This window comes from Echeneis naucrates, chromosome 4 (genome assembly GCF_900963305.1).
Source record: "Echeneis naucrates chromosome 4, fEcheNa1.1, whole genome shotgun sequence".
NCBI classification, from domain to species: Eukaryota; Metazoa; Chordata; class Actinopteri; order Carangiformes; family Echeneidae; genus Echeneis; species Echeneis naucrates.
The window spans coordinates 12,083,220-12,089,974 of record NC_042514.1 but is presented as its reverse complement, the minus strand read 5'-3'; the positions used below and the strand labels follow the sequence as shown (position 1 = coordinate 12,089,974).

At 38.8% G+C, this 6,755-nt stretch overlaps 1 protein-coding gene across 3 annotated transcripts in view; it reads left to right on the top strand.

The window, feature by feature from the left end:
* The first annotated feature begins 2,937 nt into the window (after window positions 1-2,937).
* Window positions 2,938-6,755, top strand: part of naaladl2 (N-acetylated alpha-linked acidic dipeptidase like 2) — a 308,720-nt gene continuing 304,902 nt past the window's right edge. For all 3 annotated transcript variants that reach the window (XM_029500987.1, XM_029500986.1, XM_029500988.1), the window contains exon 1: window positions 2,938-3,134. The gene's annotated coding sequence lies outside the window, so the exon portion shown is untranslated. The remainder of the gene's footprint in view (window positions 3,135-6,755) is intronic.

Below are 6,755 nucleotides of genomic sequence, written 5' to 3'. Positions count from 1 at the left end.
GCAAGCTCCTCATTTAGATGAAGCTGGTTCATCTCCATTATTTCTCAATTATTGTTATTACTTTAGCTCCATTCATTTTTCCTTCTGTACCTTTGAAACCTTTCCAGGGCTTGCTGCAGAAAGACATCCTTCCACACAGCACAATCACGCAGCAGCCCTGATTGCTTCAATGGTTAAATCCCATAACTAACTGGAGTCGGAGTAATTGGAACTTCATGTGCACGTCTTTTTATTTTTCTTACATTTAGTCAATTTAATTATGCACATGGATGATTTACAGGTTTTAAAGTCAAATTTTGAGAATGTGCCATTTAGTATGTGTTGTAAATATACCTCCTTTTCTGAAAGAGTAGGCTTGTAAATGTCTTCACACGTGTTCTTTCACTGTTGCACCTGCAACATTTCTTTATACCTTATACCGACCTTCTTTATACCAATTTAGACCTTGCATCATATGAGAGCAGATTACTGCGCCTCACATTGCACTTGCATAGGTAAAATAAAATGACTGTCTGTGGTTAATCTGCTATTATTAATATGCTGTTATTCAGCATGTGAGTGAGAAATTGACTGCATTTGTTGATAAGGTTCTCTTGTCTCACATTGCTGCACCCACCGTCAGGTGGCGGGTGATGGAGAATAGATTCAGTTCAGGGAGCTGCAGTTCAGCAAAGCTGTTTGTGGACTGGCAGTTGTGTGTGTCCTCAGTCCTCTTGCTGGCGTATCCTTTTGTCAGTCTGACCAGTGTTTTGATGCTTTAAAAAAGTAATTTTCCAAACAACAAATGCTGTTGCTGTCTGTATAGTGGTATAATGCAGGCTATAAATGATAGACAATCATACATTTAACATACACTTAGAAAGGATAACTACTGAGATGCTTATTCTCAGTGAGACAATAGATGTAAATATGACATTAGAGAACTACTGCAAAATGCACGACTTAAGGCCCGCCTTGGACTGCCTACTTTTATTGTTCCTACTGTTATTGAGGCACTACAACCAGTTTGTTACAGACCTCACCCGTATCTCGTGTCAAAGGGAGGTTTTGGGTACGCTGTGTGACTCACTCTTCACACATTCACAGCCAGTGCTCTTTTAGAGACTGGCTGCTGTTATACTGTTAGTTATTTGTCATACTTGCTAATGTCACAAGAACAAATGAGCAAAGAACATGTTTAACTGCAGGAAATCTCAAAAACAGGCCTTGCTCATTATTCTAAGAAAATCTATGACATGTACCATAACTACAAGTCTGCAGTCTAAAAATAGTAGCTGTGTCGAAGATAATGATTTCTGCAATATTTATTTAACACAACACACCCCCAGGTAGGCACTTACAGAGTGAGGCGGTATGTTGGAACGTAGGACACTGAACTATATTAAACATAATGAGGTCCTTTACATGCAGTTCTCTGCGAATTCTGACAAAGAAAAACCATGGTTACAGAAACTGCTTTCTTAATTAAATGTATTTTTTTACTTTAATGTACAACTATATTATTGTTAGTTTAGCATGAGCAGTAGCAGTACATTGAAATTTTGAATTTCAGCTGGTGAAGTGGTGCATAATACCAAAAAGAAGACATGATGCCAAAAAAGTTGCGCGATATCAGACTTCCGTAACGCACTAGGATTTCTTTAGCAGCTACATTGCTCACAATTACTTTCAATTATAATTTCCATAAAAAGAACAACAAAAAAATCTAATAATATCAAATACTCATCAATCAAAATTATTTTTCCATACTCTCATTTCTACACACAACATAATTGTGCTACCAAATTATTATATTTTGAAAAGGAAACTTATTTTCATCATAGTTGATCAGTTTAACATTCAGAACACATTTTAAATACTATGTTTACATACCACAATGTACATGATAATTTTCACATATAAGGAGTTTTAAGTGTTAATTTGATGTGTTATTAAAATCTGGCAACGATTTGAAGAAATGTCAACATATTAAAACCACATTTCACTATATTGTTATATATCATCTGGTTATAAACCAGATAATAGTTTTTGATGCTAAAGCATGAACTGGTTGTCTACAATAGCATTAATATATGGTTCTAATAAAAGTATCAATCTTCCTTGTCAAAATAAATGTGACAAAGAAAAGGGAAAAAAAGAAGTGTGCAAATAGATGTCAAAGTATTGAATCGTGTTGCACTTAATGGCGAACGGAGGGACCAAAGCCAGCATCTATCTTAGCCAGGCTGATTCAGCTATGCATGTCTCGGTGAACTGTTTTACAGAACTTGTAATTTAATGAATAGTCAGAAGATTTTCTCTTCATGTAGCTAATGTAAAGTTGCTTTCTGCTTTATGTAAAGAATATTTACTGGGAAAGATGCAAAGTAAAACGATAAAAGTCTGGCGGGTTAAAACCATTTGTGAAAGTAATCAAACAGATTACCCTCTCATAATGTCATCTGAATTTCTGGATGCTTAGCAGAGTGTTATCTTCTCTTCTCTAGGAATAGTGTAGCAGTAGAAAATGTTGGTCTAAGGTCTATGCATATGATAAGCCTCTCCCAGAAAGCTGCAACACTATGCCATGTATTTGCTGTCTCTCTCTGTTTGTGTGTGTCTGTGTGTGCACATTGGTCTTCTCTATGTTGTGAACCAGAGTAGTTTTATGTAACTGCACACACCACTTACACACACACACACACACACACACACACACACACACACATGCAGGCGCCACACTGCCAAACAGGTTAGATGAGTGCAGGTACAAGAGGAGGAAGGGCTATGCTAATGTCAGTACACTGAGAGGGTGAGGGAAGCTCACGTACAGGCAAACAGTTGAACTTAAACCGCAGCCAGGGCTTTTAACGCTTCATGTAGATGGGCAAATAGTCAGAAAGGTGAAGCCAGGCAGTCACAAAGACCAAGCTTTGTGTTTGTTAGTCTGGTAGAGTGTCAGGTAAACAGCCAGGCAGCTCTGGCAGTCTGTGGTAGTGTTGTAGCCCAAGAAAGGTGTGCAGCAGCAGCACAGAGAAGAAGCTGATACAGTGGCCTTTATCCTGTTCACCCCTCACCCCCCACTTCATCCATCTTTGAGACACGCACAGACTGAGAAAACTACTGCGGCTATTCAACCAACTCAGCTTCACAAGGTAATTGCAAGGTTTGCTCACAGGTGAAGGATTTAAACGGGATGTATGAGCGTGTATGCCTGGTTCTGATTTTACCAAACTGAATTTTTTGTTTGTCTTCCTGTCATCCATCAGCGCCCACATTTACATGCTGCCAGCCGTACCCTGATCTAAGAGGCTTTCAGGTTAATCAATTTACATTAAACCTTTGCTCTTCTAGGATGGAGTCCAGTAAACAAGTTAACAATTTTCTCACCCTTTTTAATGAGCACTGGAAGCTTGATTCAAATGCATGCAAGGGGAATTGAATGAAAGCACAGTGCTGTGCAAGCTGCAGCTATGAGTGATGTGTGAAAGTGGCCGTAGAAACTAAGTGACCTGTGGTTGGTGTTGCAGGCTATTGTAGTTCAGTTTCATCTGATTCACTGAATAAGCATGTGAAGGGAGCTGATAGTGAGCATGAAGGTGCACAGTTACCATGCAACACACCACGCCAAGCTCACAGCGCATCCAGAGTATTTGTGCACCGTCGTCAAGAGGACTCGCCGCAGTAATATTCATTAACAGAGAGAGTTAAAGGCCCTGCAGGACAATGCTGGCCACCTGATATGGTTTACTGTTACTTTATTTGTGCCTTTCAATACACACAAACAGACAGACACCGTGCCGGAGGTGGAAATTGAACAGGTGTTGCGGCCGCAGGCATCGGGTAACAACTGTATTCCTCTGTGTGTGAGGGGGGAGGTGGGGGGTGAGGGAGAGAAGGAGAGAGAGTTTAACCATTTGTCTGTATGATGTAGTTTTCATCACATTAGCAGTCGATGCTTTATCATACATTGTATCATAAGAGAAGAAGTAAGTGGATCATTTAAATGATAATTGTGGGGACAATGATATTTTCAAAAGCAGTAATTTTATATAATGAATACTGCTTTGAAGGAATACCACTTCTACTTAAAGAGGGAGCCAGGCATTCAGTGTTGAACTTCCCCAAAGTTAGGAAACTAGCAACAGATGTGGGAAGAAAATAATTCAACAACAGCTGCAGAATATTCGCTAAAATGCTTTATTTTGGTCTTACGCTAAACTTTACGCTCCAAGACATTTTTTTCCACAGTGCAGCTGTTCTCTGGACCAAAATGTGGCTTATAATCCTTTTAGTCAATGCACAGAAAGCCATGAGCATAAAGAGCAAGAGCAAAAGGAAAGTTAGAGAATTTGAAGGAATGCATTTGATAAGTTTGACCAATCAATCCAGCATAGACTAAATTGTCGGGTTTTAAATTACCAAAAATTGCCACAGTGCGACATAAAATAGCATCTTCTTTCAATCATATCTGCCTGATGACATCATCGGAGCCACGTTGTTTTGTTTTGGTGGAACTCTTCTATAGCCACAAAAGATGTTGCGTGACTGCGTTTCTAGGTTGAGGCTGTCGTATTTTTATTAATATTTGTCGAATAGTCGAATTCTCCAGGGAACCACCATGTCACCAGCTGAGGTTGCTGGGAGATTTGTGATGTGACAGGAATGCTTCAAGAAGTTCAAGATGGAGATGATGAAGACACAATTACAGGGAGGGAGAGAGATGCTGCAGAGGGTTTGAAGGAAGTCACACTGCTCACCTTACGTATACTTATTAGACTAAACAAGTACTCCTGTTGTCCGTCAGACTACAGAGGGTCAAATATATTTGCTCTGACCATAAATTCAATTACTGCAATCATAACAGAAATGCTCTAAGGCTAGCATCTGTTTAAATTCTGTGCATGTGCGTGTTGGCTTTGCAGTAGCCTCATAAATCTTGTTACAACAGAGCCTCACTGCTATGGGCAAATGACCAAATCTAAACATATTAGATTAGAATAGATTAAATTGCAGCTATATGGTTGGTTGGTTGTTTGTTTTGGATTTTTTTGTTTTTGTTTTTTTATTCTCAGTTGAATGGTGCTTTTAAACGTGATGGATTTTAGCCAGATTAGCCCTGTAATTCTTGAGGTTACACTGTTGGTTGGTCCACATCTGAATTAAATTTGGTGTCTTACTTTATACATTTTATGGTACAACTAAAAATATTTTTCAGATGAGAGGACAAAAAACAAGTATAATTAAACAGAAAGAGGGAATGGAGTTGGGGTTGAGAAATCTCATGATTGTACAGAATTTTACAGATGGGCTCAATTATATACATTTTCTCCCAGAATTCACAAGTGGGAAAGCAAATTATCATTATGAACGTAAGAATGTTATTTTTAGCATTGCTGTGATGCCACTGTGGTGCTTCCATAGTGTTCATTCCTGAATGTTTGGTTTTTCGTCAAATAAAAAGTGCTCTTGGGAAGGGCTTTTTGTTTTGGTGATGTTATGAGTTCAGAAGTGGGCCATCAAGTTTTCCAGCTGAGTGGAAACAGCTGATGCAGAACATGTCTGCAACACTAATAAAACAAAAAAAAAAAAAAGTTAAAAACTGAACCATCTTATAGAATATCTGGGCCTTATGTTAGAGGAGAAGAAATAATAAAGATAAAATGAATTCAGTGAATCTGTACCGCAAAAGTCAGTGTAGGGTGACACCAAAGGGCGGTGGATTACAGCAGCTCCATCACCAAGTTGGTTGTCTTTGTGCACGAACAGTTGCCCTGTATATCCACCAATACACACAGCTCCTACCTATCTCCTGCTAATCCCTGCTTTTTATTGCCTTAAACTCAGCATTCAATTCCTTCAGCCTATTCACTCTCGTCAACAAACAGTAACACTGTGAATTCACACCTACCTCTGTCTCTGGATCTTGGACTTTCTAACAATCAGACAGTGGCAGGTCAGACCGGGCCGTCACACATCCTCCGCAGTCACCCTCAATACCGGCGTTCCTCAGGGCTGCGTTCTTATCCCAATGCTCTATTCCCTGTTCACCGAAAACTGCAGACCCATCCATGGTTATTTTATTATTTATTTTTATTTTTTCCTTCTCTGCTGTCTGTATTTCTACTTTTACTCAGCATTATTACTAACTAAATCTAGCCAAACCATTACCAAATCACAACCTTTAACCGCATGTTTATTATTTAGCTCAGCTACTTCTGCTACAGAAAGGAAGGAACAAATGACCTGCATGGTCGTTTAGATTCAGATTAAAAAGAAATCAGTCAAAAACTCAGGCCAAGTTTTTATATTATGCTCATTTAGTGCTTTCGAAATGTGTCAATCTTCAGTTGTTTACTACATAGTTTTCCCTCGGGTACTGAGTGTTGCGTGGTGCACGGCAGTTAAATTAGAAGCCTGACCTTTCTGACCCTGTTTTCCAACCTCATCAGTTTGCTGTACAGTTATTTTGACTTTCACTTTGCCCATGGGGAATTTAATAACACACCATATTTTAATTTAATCTTTTAAAAAAGAAAGTGTTGAAATTACTTTGATAAACATCATGAAATGTCTGTCTTTTATCTTATTTCACACATTTCTTTTGTTACATTTACGTCTCTATCTCTGATACTACCTGAAAGAACTTTATAAAAGCAAGCTTTATACAAACGCTACATTAATATTTCCAGCTTCCAGGCATTGTTTTGAACCTGCCTCTTTTTCTCTCTCAGCTTTTTTCTTAATACCATCTGACATTCCTTACCTGCAAGCGC